The sequence below is a fragment of the Danio aesculapii genome, chromosome 4, assembly GCF_903798145.1.
Source record: "Danio aesculapii chromosome 4, fDanAes4.1, whole genome shotgun sequence".
Taxonomy (NCBI): domain Eukaryota; kingdom Metazoa; phylum Chordata; class Actinopteri; order Cypriniformes; family Danionidae; genus Danio; species Danio aesculapii.
This window is the reverse complement of record NC_079438.1, coordinates 19,236,075-19,255,107: the sequence shown is the minus strand read 5'-3', so window position 1 is coordinate 19,255,107 and position 19,033 is coordinate 19,236,075. Positions and strand designations below refer to the sequence as shown.

General features: G+C 36.8%; 1 long non-coding RNA gene across 1 annotated transcript; it reads left to right on the top strand.

Moving 5' to 3' along the window:
• Positions 1-15,669: 15,669 nt before the first annotated feature.
• Positions 15,670-18,164, top strand: LOC130222252 (uncharacterized). Its single transcript, XR_008836380.1, has 3 exons — positions 15,670-16,205; positions 17,787-17,839; positions 18,055-18,164. It is a non-coding gene; the product is annotated as an uncharacterized LOC130222252 (long non-coding RNA).
• Positions 18,165-19,033: the final 869 nt, after the last annotated feature.

Below are 19,033 nucleotides of genomic sequence, written 5' to 3'. Positions count from 1 at the left end.
AAAATAGACAAAATCAGACAAAACTAAACAAAACTAGACAAAACTAGACAAAATCAGACAAAACAAATATTGACAAAAGTAGAAAAAATCAGACAAACAAAACCAGACAAAAAAAACTAGACAAAAGTAGACAAAATCTGACGAAACAAAAGTAGACAAAAGTAGACAAAATCAGACAAAACGCATCTAGATAAAACCAGAAAAAATAAAAGTAGACAAATCAGACAAACAAAACTAGACAAAACAAAACTAGACAAAATCAGACAAAAGTAGACAAAAGTAGACAAAAATCAGACAAAACGAAATTAGACAAAAGTAGACAAAATCGGACAAAACTAGACAAAACTAAACAAATCTAGACAAAACTAAACAAACCTAGAGAAAAAAACTAGACAAAACTAAACAAAAATAGACAAAATCAGACAAAACTAAACAAAAGTAGACAAAATCAGACAAAACAAAATTAGACAAAACTAGACAAAAGTAGACAAAATCGGACAAAACTAAACAAATCTAGACAAAACTAAACAAAAATAGACAAAATCAGACAAAACTTAACAAAACGAGACAAAACTAGACAAAAGTAGACAAAATCGGACAAACAAAACTAGACAAAATCTGACAAAACAAAACTAGACAAAAGTAGACAAAATCTGTCAAAACAAAAGTAGACAAAATCAGACAAAACTAGACAAAAGTAGACAAAACCAGAAAAAACAAAATTAGACAAAACTAAACAAATCTAGACAAAACCAAACAAACCTAGAGAAAACAAAACTAAACAAAAATAGACAAAATCAGACAAAACGAGACAAAACTAGACAAAGGTAGATAAAATCAGACAAAAAATAGACAAAAGTAGACAAAACAAAAGTAGACAAAATCTGACAAAACAAAAGTAGACAAAATCAGACAAACAAAACTAGTCAAAACAAAACTATACAAAAGTAGACAAAATCAGACAAAATGAAATCAGACAAAACTATACAAAATCAGACAAAACTAAACAAAATGAGACAAAACTAAACAAAACTAGACAAAAGTAAATAAAATCAGACAAAACAAATCTAGACAAAAATAGACAAAATCAGACAAAACAAAACTAGACAAAAGTAGACAAAATCAGACAAACAAAACTAGACAAAACAAAACTAGACAAAAGTAGACCAAATCAGACAAAACTAGACAAAACAAAATTAGACAAAACTAGACAAAATCGGACAAAACTAAACAAACCTAGACAAAACTAAACAAACCTAGACAACAGTAGACAAAATCAGACAAAACAAAACTAGACAAAAGTAGACAAAATCAGACAAAACAAAATTAGACAAAACTAGACAAAATCAGACAAAACTAAACAAAATGAGACAAAACTAAACAAAACTAGACAAAAGTTGATAAAATCAGACAAAACAAATCTAGACAAAAATAGAAAAAATCAGACAAAACAAAACTAGACAAAAGTAGACAAAATCAGACAAAACAAAACTAGACAAAAATAGACAAAATCAGACAAAACAAAACTAGACAAAAGTAGACAAAATCAGACAAAACAAAATGAGACAAAATCTGACAAAACAAAACTAGACAAAAGCAAAAAAAATCAGACAAACAAAACTAGACAAAAGTAGACAAAATTAGACAAAACGAAATTAGACAAAACTAAACAAAACTAGACAAAGGTAGATAAAATCAGACAAAACAAACCTAGACAAAAGTAGACAAAACCAGACAAAACTAAACAAAACGAGACAAAAGTAGATAAAATCAGACAAAACAAAATCAGACAAAAATAGACAAAATCAGACGAAACAAAAGTAGACAAAACCAGACAAAACGCATCTAGACAAAATTAGACAAAACTAGACAAAATCTGAAAAAAACAAAACTAGACAAAAGCAGACAAAATCAGACAAAACAAAACTAGACAAAAGTAGACAAAATCAAACAAAACGAAATTAGACAAAACTAGACAAAAGTAGACAAAATCAGACAAAACTTGACAAAAGTAGACAAAATCAGACAAAACGAAATTAGACAAAACTAATCAAAATGAGACAAAACTAGACAAAGGTAGATAAAATCAGACAAAACAAACCTAGACAAAATTAGACAAAATCAGACAAAACGCATCTAGACAAAATCAGACAAAACAAAACTAGACAAAATCTGACAAAACAAAACTAGACAAAAGTAGACAAAATCAGACAAACAAAACTAGACAAAACAAAACTAGACAAAAGTAGACAAAATCAGAAAAACAAAACTAGACAAAACAAAACTAGACAAAATTAGACAAAATCAGACAAAAATAGACAAAATCAGACAAAACTAAATTAGACAAAACTAAACAAAAGTAGACAAAATCGGACAAAACTAAACAAATCTAGACAAAACAAAACTAAACAAAATAGACAAAATCAGACAAAACTAAACAAAACTAGACAAAACTAGACAAAACAAATATTGACAAAAGTAGAAAAAATCAGACAAACAAAACCAGACAAAAAAAACTAGACAAAAGTAGACAAAATCTGACGAAACAAAAGTAGACAAAAGTAGACAAAATCAGACAAAACGCATCTAGATAAAACCAGAAAAAATAAAAGTAGACAAAATCAGACAAACAAAACTAGACAAAACAAAACTAGACAAAATCAGACAAAAGTAGACAAAAGTAGACAAAAATCAGACAAAACGAAATTAGACAAAAGTAGACAAAATCGGACAAAACTAGACAAAACTAAACAAATCTAGACAAAACTAAACAAACCTAGAGAAAAAAACTAGACAAAACTAAACAAAAATAGACAAAATCAGACAAAACTAAACAAAAGTAGACAAAATCAGACAAAACAAAATTAGACAAAACTAGACAAAAGTAGACAAAATCGGACAAAACTAAACAAATCTAGACAAAACTAAACAAAAATAGACAAAATCAGACAAAACTTAACAAACGAGACAAAACTAGACAAAAGTAGACAAAATCGGACAAACAAAACTAGACAAAATCTGACAAAAACAAAACTAGACAAAAGTAGACAAAATCTGTCAAAACAAAAGTAGACAAAATCAGACAAAACTAGACAAAAGTAGACAAAACCAGAAAAAACAAAATTAGACAAAACTAAACAAATCTAGACAAAACCAAACAAACCTAGAGAAAACAAAACTAAACAAAATAGACAAAATCAGACAAAACGAGACAAAACTAGACAAAGGTAGATAAAATCAGACAAAAAATAGACAAAAGTAGACAAAACAAAAGTAGACAAAATCTGACAAAACAAAAGTAGACAAAATCAGACAAACAAAACTAGTCAAAACAAAACTATACAAAAGTAGACAAAATCAGACAAAATGAAATCAGACAAAACTATACAAAATCAGACAAAACTAAACAAAATGAGACAAAACTAAACAAAACTAGACAAAAGTAAATAAAATCAGACAAAACAAATCTAGACAAAAATAGACAAAATCAGACAAAACAAAACTAGACAAAAGTAGACAAAATCAGACAAACAAAACTAGACAAAACAAAACTAGACAAAAGTAGACCAAATCAGACAAAACTAGACAAAACAAAATTAGACAAAACTAGACAAAATCGGACAAAACTAAACAAACCTAGACAAAACTAAACAAACCTAGACAACAGTAGATAAAATCAGACAAAACAAAACTAGACAAAAGCAGACAAAATCAGACAAAACGAAAATAGACAAAAGTAAACAAAACTAGACAAAAGTAGACAAAATCAGACAAAACAAAACTAGACAAAAGTAGACAAAATCAGACAAAACAAAACTACACAAAACTAAACAAAACTAAACAAAACGAGACAAAACTAGACAAAAGTAGATAAAATCAGACAAAACAAAATGAGACAAAATCTGACAAAACAAAACTAGACAAAAGCAAAAAAATCAGACAAACAAAACTAGACAAAAGTAGACAAAATTAGACAAAACGAAATTAGACAAAACTAAACAAAACTAGACAAAGGTAGATAAAATCAGACAAAACAAACCTAGACAAAAGTAGACAAAACCAGACAAAACTAAACAAAACGAGACAAAAGTAGATAAAATCAGACAAAACAAAATCAGACAAAAATAGACAAAATCAGACGAAACAAAAGTAGACAAAACCAGACAAAACGCATCTAGACAAAATTAGACAAAACTAGACAAAATCTGACAAAACAAAACTAGACAAAAGCAAACAAAATCAGACAAACAAAACTAGACAAAAGTAGACAAAATCAAACAAAACGAAATTAGACAAAACTAGACAAAAGTAGACAAAATCAGACAAAACTTGACAAAAGTAGACAAAATCAGACAAAGCGAAATTAGACAAAACTAATCAAAATGAGACAAAACTAGACAAAAGTAGATAAAATCAGACAAAACAAAACTAGACAAAATTAGACAAAATCAGACAAAACGCATCTAGACAAAATCAGACAAAACAAAACTAGACAAAATCTGACAAAACAAAACTAGACAAAAGTAGACAAAATCAGACAAACAAAACTAGACAAAACAAAACTAGACAAAAGTAGACAAAATCAGAAAAACAAAACTAGTCAAAACAAAGACAAAATCAGACAAAAATAGACAAAATCAGACAAAACGAAATTAGACAAAACTAAACAAAAATAGACAAAATCAGACAAAACTAAACAAAACTAGACAAAACTAGACAAAATCAGACAAAACAAATATTGACAAAAGTAGAAAAAATCAGACAAACAAAACCAGACAAAAAAAAACTAGACAAAAGTAGACAAAATCTGACGAAACAAAAGTAGACAAAATCAGACAAAACGCATCTAGATAAAACCAGAAAAAATCAGACAAACAAAACCAGACAAAAAAAAACTAGACAAAAGTAGACAAAATCTGACAAAACAAAACTAGACAAAATCAGACAAAAGTAGACAAAAGTAGACAAAAATCAGACAAAACGAAATTAGACAAAAGTAGACAAAATCGGACAAAACTAGACAAAACTAAACAAATCTAGACAAAACTAAACAAACCTAGAGAAAAAAACTAGACAAAACTAAACAAAAATAGACAAAATCAGACAAAACTAAACAAAAGTAGACAAAATCAGACAAAACAAAATTAGACAAAACTAGACAAAAGTAGACAAAATCGGACAAAACTAAACAAATCTAGACAAAACTAAACAAAAATAGACAAAATCAGACAAAACTTAACAAAACGAGACAAAACTAGACAAAAGTAGACAAAATCGGACAAACAAAACTAGACAAAATCTGACAAAACAAAACTAGACAAAAGTAGACAAAATCTGTCAAAACAAAAGTAGACAAAATCAGACAAAACTAGACAAAAGTAGACAAAACCAGAAAAAACAAAATTAGACAAAACTAAACAAATCTAGACAAAACCAAACAAACCTAGAGAAAACAAAAACTAAACAAAAATAGACAAAATCAGACAAAACGAGACAAAACAAGACAAAGGTAGATAAAATCAGACAAAAAATAGACAAAAGTAGACAAAACAAAAGTAGACAAAATCTGACAAAACAAAAGTAGACAAAATCAGACAAACAAAACTAGTCAAAACAAAACTATACAAAAGTAGACAAAATCAGACAAAATGAAATCAGACAAAACTATACAAAATCAGACAAAACTAAACAAAATGAGACAAAACTAAACAAAACTAGACAAAAGTAAATAAAATCAGACAAAACAAATCTAGACAAAAATATACAAAATCAGACAAAACAAAACTAGACAAAAGTAGACAAAATCAGACAAACAAAACTAGACAAAACAAAACTAGACAAAAGTAGACCAAATCAGACAAAACTAGACAAAACAAAATTAGACAAAACTAGACAAAATCGGACAAAACTAAACAAACCTAGACAAAACTAAACAAACCTAGACAACAGTAGATAAAATCAGACAAAACAAAACTAGACAAAAGCAGACAAAATCAGACAAAACGAAAATAGACAAAAGTAAACAAAACTAGACAAAAGTAGACAAAATTGGACAAAACTAAACAAACCTAGACAAAACTAAACTAGGCAAAACTAAACAAAAATAGACAAAACCAAACAAAACTAAACAAAACGAGACAAAACTAGACAAAAATAGATAAAATCAGACAAAACAAAATGAGACAAAAACAGACAAAACAAAAAGTAGACAAAATCTGACAAAACAAAAGTAGACACAAGCAAACAAAATCAGACAAACAAAACTAGACAAAACTAGACAAAATCGGACAAAACTAAACCAACCTAGACAAAACTAAACAAACCTAGACAACAGTAGATAAAATCAGACAAAAGAAAACTAGACAAAAGTAGACAAAATCAGACAAAACGAAATTAGACAAAACTAGACAAAATCAGACAAAACTAAACAAAACGAGACAAAACTAAACAAAACTAGACAAAAGTAGATAAAATCAGACAAAACAAATCTAGACAAAAACAGACAAAATCAGACAAAACAAAACTACACAAAAGTAGACAAAATCAGACAAACAAAACTAGACAAAACAAAACTAGACAAAAGTAGACCAAATCAGACAAAACGAAATTAGACAAAACTAGACAAAATCGGACAAAACTAAACAAACCTAGACAAAACTAAACAAACCTAGACAACAGTAGATAAAATCAGACAAAACAAAACTAGACAAAAGTAGACAAAATCAGACAAAACGAAATTAGACAAAACTAGACAAAATCAGACAAAACTAAACAAAATGAGACAAAACTAAACAAAACTAGACAAAAGTAGATAAAATCAGACAAAACAAATCTAGACAAAAATAGACAAAATCAGACAAAACAAAACTAGACAAAAGTAGACAAAAATCGGACAAAACTAAACAAACCTAGACAAAACAAAACTAAACAAAACGAGACAAAACTAGACAAAAGTAGATAAAATCAGACAAAACAAAATGAGACAAAATCTGGCAAAACAAAACTAGACAAAAGCAAACAAAATCAGACAAACAAAACTAGACAAAAGTAGACAAAACTAAACAAAACCAGACAAAACTAAACAAAACTAGACAAAAGTAGATAAAATCAGACAAAACAAAACTAGACAAAAGTAGACAAAATCAGACAAAACGCATCTAGACAAAATCAGACAAAACAAAAGTAGACAAAATCTGACAAAACAAAACTAGACAAAAGCAAACAAAATCAGACAAACAAAACTAGACAAAAGTAGACAAAATCAGACAAAACGAAATTAGACAAAACTAAACAAAACTAGACAAAAGTAGACAAAGGTAGATAAAATCAGACAAAACAAACCTAGACAAAAGTAGACAAAATCAGACAAAAACGCATCTAGACAAAATCAGACAAAACAAAACTAGACAAAATCTGACAAAACAAAACTAGACAAAAGTAGACAAAATCAGACAAACAAAACTAGACAAAACAAAACTAGACAAAAGTAGACAAAATCAGACAAACAAAACTAGTCAAAACAAAACTAGGCAAAAGTAGACAAAATCAGACAAAACTAGACAAAAATAGACAAAATCAGACAAAACAAAATCAAACAAAACTAGACAAAAGTAGATTAAATCAGACAAAACAAAACTTGACAAAAGTAGACAAAATCAGAAAAAACAAAACCAGACAAAACAATACTAGACAAAAGTAGACCAAATCAGACAAAACTAGACAAAAATAGACAAAATCAGACAAAACGAAATTAGACAAAACTAAACAAAAGTAGACAAAATCGGTTAAAACTAAACAAATCTAGACAAAACTAAACAAACCTAGACAAAACAAAACTAGACAAAACTAAACAAAAATAGACAAAATCAGGCAAAGCTAAACAAAACGAGACAAAACTAAACAAAACTAGACAAAAGTAGATAAAATCAGACAAAACAAAAATAGACAAAATCAGACAAAGCAAAACTAGACAAAAGTAGACAAAATCAGACAAACAAAACCAGACAAAAGTAGACAAAATTAGACAAAACAAAAATAGACAAAATCAGACAAAACAAAACTAGACAAAAGTAGACAAAATCAGACAAAAAAAAATAGACAAAAGTAGACAAAATCAGACAAAACGCATCAAGACAAAAGTAGACAAAACAAAAGTAGACAAAATCAGACAAACAAAACTAGTCAAAACAAAACTATACAAAAGTAGACAAAATCCGACAAAATGAAATTAGACAAAACTAGACAAAATCAGACAAAACTAAACAAAATGAGACAAAACTAAACAAAACTAGACAAAAGTAAATAAAATCAGACAAAACAAATCTAGACAAAAATAGACAAAACAAAACTAGACAAAAGTAGACAAAATCAGACAAACAAAACTAGACAAAACAAAACTAGACAAAAGTAGACCAAATCAGACAAAACTAGACAAAACGAAATTAGACAAAACTAGACAAAATCGGACAAAACTAAACAAACCTAGGCAAAACTAAACAAACCTAGACAACAGTAGATAAAATCAGACAAAACAAAACTAGACAAAAGCAGACAAAATCAGACAAAACAAAATTAGACAAAAGTAAACAAAACTAGACAAAAGTAGACTAAATCGGACAAAACTAAACAAACCTAGACAAAACTAAACTAGACAAAACTAAACAAAAATAGACAAAACCAAATAAAACTAAACAAAACGAGACAAAACTAGACAAAAATAGATAAAATCAGACAACACAAAATGAGACAAAATCTGACAAAACAAAAGTAGACACAAGCAAACAAAATCAGACAAACAAAACTAGACAAAAGTAGACAAAATCAGACAAAATGAAATTAGACAAAACTAGACAAAATCGGACAAAACTAAAAAAACCTAGACAAAACTAAACAAACCTAGACAACAGTAGATAAAATCAGACAAAACAAAACTAGACAAAAGTAGACAAAATCAGACAAAACGAAATTAGACAAAACTAGACAAAATCAGACAAAACTAAACAAAATGAGACAAAACTAAACAAAACTAGACAAAAGTAGATAAAATCAGACAAAACAAATCTAGACAAAAATAGACAAAATCAGACAAAACAAAACTACACAAAAGTAGACAAAATCAGACAAACAAAACGTCTCAGGTTACGTATGTAACCATAGTTCCCCGAGAGGGAACGAGACACTGCGTCTAACCAAAACGCTAGGGGAACACCTCTTTTATACGCGTCTTGAAGCACATGTGAAATCAATCTAATGTAATTAAGCGGTGTCGTCAGACCAGAGTATAAAAGCCTGCACTGAGAATTCAGTGTTAACTTCAAATTTGCTTGAAAGAAGTAACAGGCAGAAGAGAGTATGGCGGAAGACGCAGTGTCTCGTTCCCTCTCGGGGAACTATGGTTACATACGTAACCTGAGACGTTCCCCTTCTAGGGAACTTCAACACTGCGTCTAACCAGAACGCTAGGGGAACGCAATACCCACTAGGCCAGATTCACTGCTGCCTGTGAACGCACACTACGCAGTGAGAACAGAGGACCCTGGTGAGGGGTCTACATCGAGTTGATAATGACGCACAAATGTATGTGGCGTCGACCATCCTGCCGCCAAACAAATGTCAGAAAGGGCAGAGCCCGAAATAGAGGCTTTGGAGGCCCCTACAGCCCTTGTGGAGTGGGCCTTAAATTTAGGTGCGGGACGTCCAGCAGCCTGATAGGTAACTGAGATAGTCTCAACTATCCAATTACTTATAGTCTGCTTGTTCGCCGGACTCCCCCTCTTTGAGGGTCCGAAGCAGACCAGTAATTGCTCACTCTTTCTCCAGTTGATAACCCGGTTAACATATGTATCCAGAGCCCTAACTGGGCAGAGTAAATTCAATTTCTCTTGGTCCGACGACTGAAATGGGGGCGGATTAAAGGCCTGCAGCACAGCAGGTCTTGCCACATGAGTGGGCACCTTCGGCACATACCCAGGTCTGGGATAAAGAAAGGCTTTGGACATGCCCGGAGCAAACTCCAGAAATAAAGGTGCAACCGACAGAGCCTGGAGGTCACCAACCCTTTTTAGAGAAGAAATAGCTAATAAAAAAGCTGTTTTTAATGTCAGAAACTTATCTGAAGCCTCCTGCAGTGGCTCAAATGGGGGAACAGAGATGCCCTCGAGCACCAATGTTAAATCCCATGTCGGTACTCTGTGTGTGCTGACTGGCCTTAGCCTTATGGCTCCACGTAGGAAGCGACGAATTAGCGGATCATGCCCTGGTGACTCATCATCTAGGGGGGAACGGTAGGCCGCTATAGCTGAAACATACACTCTCAGAGTGGATGCAGCTAACCCAGCAGACAGGCGATCTTGGAGAAATTCCAGCACTGAGGCTACCTGACAGCTGACTGGGTTCAGCTGGTGTTCTCTACACCAAGCTGAAAAGAGAGCCCATTTTAGGGCATAAAGCTTCCTTGTGGAGGGAGCCCTGGAGCTTAGAATGGTCTGAGCAACCTCGGTTGACAGTCCATACTCTATGAGGTGAGCCCCCTCATAGGCCACACCCACAGTTTCCACAGGTCGGGTTGGGGATGAAGTATCATTTCTCCCGCCTGGGACAGAAGGTCCCTCCTGATGGGGATCTCCCACGGGAGACCTGCCAGTAGGGCTATGAGGTCTGAAAACCAAATTCTCGTAGGCCAAAACGGGGCTACCAGCAATAACTGAATCCCGTCTTGACGGACCCTCTCCAGGACTCCTGGGAGCAGAGCGACCGGGGGAAAAGCATACAGACGAAGCCTCGGCCACGTCTGCACCATGGCATCCAATCCCAGAGGGGCTAGATGCGAGAGAGAAAACCACAGTATGCAATGCGTGGTCTCTTGGGAAGCAAACAGGTCTACCTGCGCTCTCCCGAATTTTTCCCAAATGGTCTCCACCACCTCAGGGTGAAGTTTCCATTCCCCGGATCTCACCCCCTGCCTCGACAGGAGATCTGCTCCCCTGTTCAGATGGCCCGGGACATACATTGCCCTGATGGACAGAATTTTGTTCTGGGCCCACAGTAGGAACCGATGTGCCAGCTTGCATAGCATTCGAGACCTCAGACCCCCCTGATGGTTGATGTAAGCGACCACCGATGTGTTGTCCATGCGGACTAGAATATGATGGCCCCTTAAATCCGGGAGAAAGTGTTTTAAGGCCAGAAACACGGCCATCATCTCCAGACAGTTTATTTGCCAAGAACGATGATGTTCTCCCCATTGTCCCGCTGCAGGAAGCCCCCTCAGGGTTGCTCCCCAGCCCGTTAAAGAAGCATAAGCATGACGCGATGACAGACAGCCCCCAACACTGGGCCCTGGGACAGGAACCAGGGCATTTTCCACATACTTAAGGCTCGAAGGCAGCGCCGCGAGACCTTGATCATGCGGAAAGGATTCCCCTTGAGGGAAAACCCCCTGGATTTGAGCCACCACTGCAGGGGTCTCAAGTACAGCAGACCAAACGGAATCATGCTGGCTGCTGCTGCCATGAGACCCAACACTCTCTGAAAGTGTTTCACAGTGATGAACTGGCCTAGTTTGACTCTGTGTACGGCTGACTGAATCGAAGCGATTTGTGGCGGGGACAGACGTGTTCGCATCGTCATGGAGTCCCATAGCACACCTAAAAAAAATGGTCGTCCTGGCTGGAACAAGCACACTTTTTGCGGTGTTCAACCGAAACCCCAACCTTCTGATATGGGTAAGAACGACATCTCGATGTCGAACTGCCATATCGTGAGTCTGAGCTAGAATTAGCCAATCGTCTATGTAGTTTAGGATACGTATACCCTGCATACGAAGTGGTGCTAGTGCCGCTTCGACTACTTTGGTGAAGGTTCGAGGTGACAGAGCTAGGCCGAATGGAAGAACCCGATACTGGAACGCTTCGCCCCCGAAAGCGAACCTCAGGTACTTTCTGTGTTGGGGAAGGATGGATATATAGAAGTTTGCGTCTTTCAGGTCTATTGTCACAAACCAGTCCTCGGACTGAATTTGTGACACCACGGTTTTTGATGGTTAACATTCGAACCTGAGGGCCCCGACGGACCGATTTAGATTTCTCAGATCTAATATGGGACGCAGTCCCCCATCCTTTTTGGGAACTATAAAATACCGGCTGTAAAACCCTGATTCTCTGTCGAGTGGGAGAACACGCTCTATCGCGCCTTTTTTTAATAGAGCCAGTACTTCCTGTTCCATAACCAGAGCCTGTTCTGGCTTCACTATGGTGGGTGTAACACCATTGCAGTGAGGTGGCCGTGCACAAAACTGTATTTTGTAGCCGTGTTCCACCGTGAACAGGACCCACTGAGACATCATCGGCAGGTGTTTCCACGCTGCCAAAAAAATGTGCTAGGGGTACCAGCCTCTCGAGACTGGCCTCTGGTTGCTCTTGGACCCTCCGAAGAGGGGGTGGGGTCCCCAATGCCCTCAGACACTGAGGAATACCCACCCCGGGAGACAAAAGTCCCTTTCTCCGCGGACCCTGGTTCAATGAGGGCGCCGAATGGCGCTCTCGATGTCCAGGGGGGGCCCTGGGAAGCCTGACTCCCAACACGTCAGGACTTCCTTTTATCCTTCGCCTTCCTGGAAATTACTATTTTCCTTGTGGGATTTTTTGCGGAAGGCTCAGGCTGAGAGCGTGCTCTCCAGGCCCTCTTTTCCTGAGGGGGAGCCCGAGACGCCACACTCTCCTTTTGTACCGCCCGATATGAGGAGCTGGTTGACGGCTGGGGCTGTCTTTTAGCAGCCCCCTGACTTTTAGATCTTGGGGGGAGAAAGTCCCAGAGGGAGCTAGAGCGTTTTTTCACTCTGTCAAAGGATTCGGCGACACGATCGACGGCGTCACCGAAAAGCCCTGAGTTTGATATTGGAGCGTCCATAAAAATAGCTCCATCACTTTCTGACACCTCTGCTAGTGTCAGCCAGAGGTGCCGCTCTGTAGCCACCAGGGTTGCCATAGACCGCCCCAAACTAGAGGCTGCCTCTTTAGTAGCTCTTAAAGCTAAATCCGACGCCCGAAGAGCTTCTCGAAGCTGTTCGGGTGTTGCTCCCCCACCATCTAAGCACTCTTTTATTAGGTCAGCCTGATATGCCTGCAACACTGACATAGTGTGCAGGCATCCGACAGACTGACCAGCCGTCATGTACGCTTTGCTAACTAGACCAGATGTGACTCTTAATGGTCTAGATGACAAAGGAGGGACCCTTGCAGATTTTAAATCTGGACGAAGATGACGTGCTAGATCCTCTTCTATTTTTGGCATTTCTGTACATGCTTTTTCCCCCAGCCCACGAACTGCTGAATAAACAACCGTTTTTGGTGTCATTAAACGAGCTGAATACGGATTATTCCATGATTTAGAAACAGCATGATGTAATTCGGGACAGAAGGGGAGGTCCCTCAGTGGAGGATCAACTCTGCTGGGTAATTCTCTCTCATCCAGCATTCCTGTCAGACGCAGCTGCTGCTGCTCACGTGCTGGCTGCCAGTCTATTACATCAAACCTGTCAGCAGCACGTGAAATCACCTCCACTAACTCCTCATATTCTACTGACCGGGGTGGCAGATCCCCCGACCCTCTTTGGCTTTGCTGCAGCGGCGCATTGGTTTCCTCGGAAACGGATGACGCCGCCCTTCCACGAGGCGCAGAAGAAACCGCAGAGCGTGCTTCTGACACTCCCGAGGGAGGATTAGATCTCGCGGATAGAGGAAGAGAAAGGACAGAGTCCGTCTCCATCTCGTCCGCTAAATCTAATTGAGAACCCCATGAACGGAGCCTACGCTCAGCCTCAGCACGAGCGGGACCCGAACCGCGAGGAGCGCGAGCCGCGGGAGTTTTATTAAAGAACTCCCTCCGACTTCGCAGCACTTTGCGGGAGAGAGCATCACAGTGCACACAGTCAGCATTCTCAAATGCTGCCAGGGCATGCTCCTCTCCCAAACACTCTAAACACAAATCATGTGAGTCACCAGCCGTGATAAAACGGGGACATGGAGGCACACAGCGTTTAAAGTTTTTTTCTGCCATATCAAAAACAAAAAAGCTAGTTTGTCAGTTTTTTTGTATTTTGTGTATGCAAAGTCAGTAATGAATGGTCACAGAGAGGGTGTTTTTTCACGTGCGTGCTTCTTGAAAGCAAAGAAGTTAACACTGAAGGCTCAGTGCAGGCTTTTATACTCTCTGGTCTGACGACACCGCTTAATTACATTAGATTGATTTCACATGTGCTTCAAGACGCGTATAAAAGAGGTGTTCCCCTAGCGTTCTGGTTAGACGCAGTGTTGAAGTTCCCTAGAAGGGGAACTGGATAATATTTGGTGTATTGCTGGAGATCAGCCAGCAAGTAGAGCTCTGTTAGTCTTGTTTTTGTCTTTTGGAGATTAGACTGGGGCATGTGGAGAAATGGGAATGACACATCAGCAATGAGTGCAAACTGATGGTCTGGTTAGGTTTTTTTTTTTTTATTAGAATATACAAAAGGTACACAATTTGAGATAATGCAAATACAAAGAAAATGAAACAATAACAAAAATACAAAAAACAACAACAATACAATCAAATACCGGCAGGTGTGTGTGCATATATGTGTGTGTGTGTGTATGTATATATATATATTTATTTATTATCATTGTTGATATGTGATCACCCTCCAAAATTTGTATGTTCTTGGTCATGTAAAAATCTAAAATTTGCGACACTCCAAGACTAATATACTGCTTATATACATTAAAACTAATATATATATATATATATATATATATATATATATATATATATATATATATATATATATATATATATATATATATATATATACACATAGTGCTAATTAAAACTACTGTATAATATCACAAAAAAAATCTAAACATAAGGTAAATAAAATAACGTGAAATACATAGCATGGCACAATACAATTCCTTGTCCTATTAAGCTGTCTACATTTAATGGATATTTAAAACAAATCAATTAAACTCATTTTATTTTTTTTTTTCATTTGCCAATATTTAAAAGGTCATGAGTTTATGAAATGACTCGTTTTACTGTCAAGTTCAACTGTGCACTGTTGTTCTTTGTATGTGGCTTTGGACAGAAGCGTCTGCTAAATACCATATCTATACATAACACTTGTCATTAGTACCTATTAAAACGCTTTATTATTGTTTTTATAATAGATTTCTTACCTGCTCTCCACAGCGGCAACTTCCTGAACTTCCGGGAAAATGAATCACCTGTTCATAGACGTAGCACTCTCCCATCCAGCCAATCAAAATGACCAATGCTGATACGAGCATGCGCAGAGTTGAATAAGCGTCTAATTTCCCGCGTTGTGTATAATGTCCCGCGCTTGTGTATAATTTCCCGCGCTTGTGTGTGCTGCATGCAGGGACCACAACAACCGATAGGGGGCAGTGGCGGACACACAGGTTTACAACATATGTCAGGTTTTTGGTATGAAAAAACTTTTTAGAAAACCACTTCTTATGTATTAAAACACGCTGAGAAAAGGTTTTAGAGGGTTTATTTTATGAGGACAGCAAACTGTCCTCCTATACGACAGGGTCCTCATTTCACTAAGAAAAGTCTTGAAATCTGTCCTTCTAAACCGTAAAACAAACACACACCTGCGTGCATACTCTTGTAGTTGTATTAGTAAAGCATATTGCATTTCTAAGAGATCACTTTAGACCAGGGATCACCAACCCTGTTCTTGGAGAGCTACCATCCTGCACATTTCAGTAGCAACCTCAAACACACCTGTCTGTAATTATCAAGTGCTGTTTCAGGTCCTAGTTAATAAGTTTCAGGTTTGATCAGGGTTGGCGCTGAATCCTGCTGGAAGGTAGATCTCCAGGAATAGGGTTGGTGACCCCTGGTTTAGACCACGTCAGTGTTAGGCCTTAGTTCAATTAGGACATTTAAGTAGCTTTTATAAACGTGTCTTAGAAAAATACATTACTGGTGTGCATCTTCAGATGAAACATCGAAACTGACATATTTTAAGATCTGCTATCAGTGAGATGTGAAGTTGTGTTGTTGTTAATTTTTGTTCTTATTTTCCTAAGCAGATTCTGTCATTTCACGGTGAACTACTCCCCTTCGGGATGCCATTAATCACATCCTTGCAGGAAGAGACGAGAATTCAAAGTCAGAACTCAAATATATGAATCCAGTTAAAGGTGAGTGACTTTAGCTATGTTTCCATCCACCTATTTTGATGTGCATTTTGAAAATGCACATAAAAAACGTATGCACATAACTGAGTAGGATAAACTTTTTATTAAATATGAAAAGATGCGCATAAACTTAGAATTTACCTTTGCATTGACATGGACCAGTGGTTAGAGTGTGTTCCAAGGAACACATTTTCAGTTTATTTAGTAGCTGTGGTGGAAATGTATGGATAGTCTTTTCTAACCATGGTGTCCCCCCAACACGTGTGTTTTCCTGTGTGTGCCACACACTGGACTTCAGTGGAAGACTCAGGGTTTGAGCATGAATGTCATTACAAATCCAGAGGACGGTGTCCTTCTATACCTTGAATTTGTTTGTGTTACGTGTGTGTGTGTGACACAGACAAACTCAAGGTATAGAAGGACACTGTCCTCTGGATTTGTGATGATATTCATGCTCAAATCCTGATTCTTCCACTGAAGTCCAGTGTGTGACACACACAGGAAAACACACGTGTTGGGGGGACACCATGGTTAGAAAAGACCATCCATACTGAATAGAGGACATTTCTACCACAGCTACTAAAAACACTGAAAATGTGTTCTAATGGAACATCACAGCACTCTAACCACTGGTCCATGTCAAAGCAAAGGTAAATTCAGACTCTCTCAATCACAGCAGCTCCCTAATGTGAATTTTTATTGCCTACCGTCCTTGTTGTGTAGTTGATACTATAGGCATACAAAAAGGTTGATGGAAACGCCATGATGCGCTTACATTTTTATTCGATAAGATGCGCATAAACTATGATGGAAGCACATTTACAGCACAAATTCCAGTACGCACATTAAAAAAGGTCATGTGATTTTGTTACAAGAGATCATGTGATGATAAAAATGTGTGTGAATGGACAAACCAGCAGGCTGAACACATTGTAAAGCATCTGAAACGTTGTTTTGGTCATTCTAAAACGCCTTGACCATTTCAGTATTAGTGTTATTATATTATTAATGACCTCCAGAATCAAGAGCGTCTGTGCTCCGCGTCTCACGCCTTCAAACGCCACCGCACGTTCACTGCGTGTTAGGATTGCCTTCTGAAGCACAAGTCATTAATTAGATGAAGGAAAGATTGACGCAGCCTCTCTAACTGCAGTAAATTCAGTGTTTACTGATGATATTTGGCGCCAGTTAATCAGGAAGTGATGATTTTGTTCGCTTTGACTCGTTGGATGGATCTTATGCGATAATCCAGTTTTGCGCATAAAGTTAATTTGCATTTTTGGATGGAAACATAGCTAGTGACACACTGCAGGCTAAACTGAGGGGTACACATCACTGGATCTTGAATGGATATTATGGCCAGTGTTTTCAGTCTGTGATTATTGATTGTACAAACAACAATATAAATTAAAGTTGTTAATAGTAGTTTAATTATATTTTAGTTAATAGTGGGCCTGTCGGTTGCTGTATTCTACACCTGGACCTGTATTTATTATTCGTAACCCTGCTTGAATTAGCAATGGCTGGTAAACACTGTGGTCTCGCAAAGCACTGTGCCTTCATGTTCTGTGTTCTCTTTAACAGATACAGAATTGAGAGCAGTCAGTCATCCAATCCCTCACCAAACTGAGCATGAGGTCAGTTTAAATTCAGCTGTTTATTATGGGATGAATGTTTAGTTTCCTAAGGGACATATTTATCAGTTATATTGCAGGTACAGTCTGAAAATCGTTGGGACATATATTCATCTTTTATCATTGTGTTTGATTTTCTACATCAGGTTTGAGTGAGGGTGTCCCTCTTATTCCAGTTGATGCCTGTTCATCTCTGTATATTTCTGTTCTTTGTTTAGGTGCATTGTGTCTGAGGTCAGTGTGGCACTTCATCTGCCAAAGAGGAATTTGGAGAAGTTGGTGTCCAGCACCAGGAAGTGTCACCCGCTGTTCTTCTTCACAGACGTTACCAGTGGTCAGTTAAGTTTTGAGTAAATGTTCTTTTCAACTTCTGGAAATGCATGGCATGCCTAAAGGTTTGCAGCATGCAAAAACATGTCAATATCAGATATTTGTAGATGATTATTTTGTGTCTTGATAGATATTTTAAGTAGATTTTTGTCCAACACACACAATAACTGACACACAATAACACTCCAACACACACAATAACTGACACACACGAACACTCCAACACACACAAACACTCCAACACACACAATAACTGACACACACGAACACTCCAACACACACAATAACTGACACACACGAACACTTCAACACACACACAATAAATAAATCTCTTAAAAATAAATCTCTGCAGTCTTAACTAAAATGAATTCATGGTGCTGTTTAAACATCGCTAAATAACATTCACATGTTGTATCATAATATAGTAGGTAACTGCTTATACCGTAGCTTATACCGCCGCCGTTTTAAATGGGCAAGCACGTGTTTTTAATGTATGACCGCAGTTTGTAAATATGCCGCCAGGGGGCACAAAGGGACGGGATGCGAACGAACAGAAATATCCAATAAAGCAGCTGTAAATACCCAGCAAACATTGGTCGGACGACGACGTGCTTTCCCCGGCCAAAAGATGTCGCTCCGCGACGGCATCAATTGTGTACTGATGGTCTGAAAGCGACGTGCTTTCCACAGCCAAAATTCGTCGCGACCGCACGGCACCAATGCACAACATGTCCTAAAATGCATTAATATATGCTTGTATACATTTAAACATGTCTATTTATATTGGGGTTGCGTGTATTTACGATTTTATGTACATGTAGTTTAATATATACAATGTCCTGAATAAGTCCACAAATGACGTCCTTT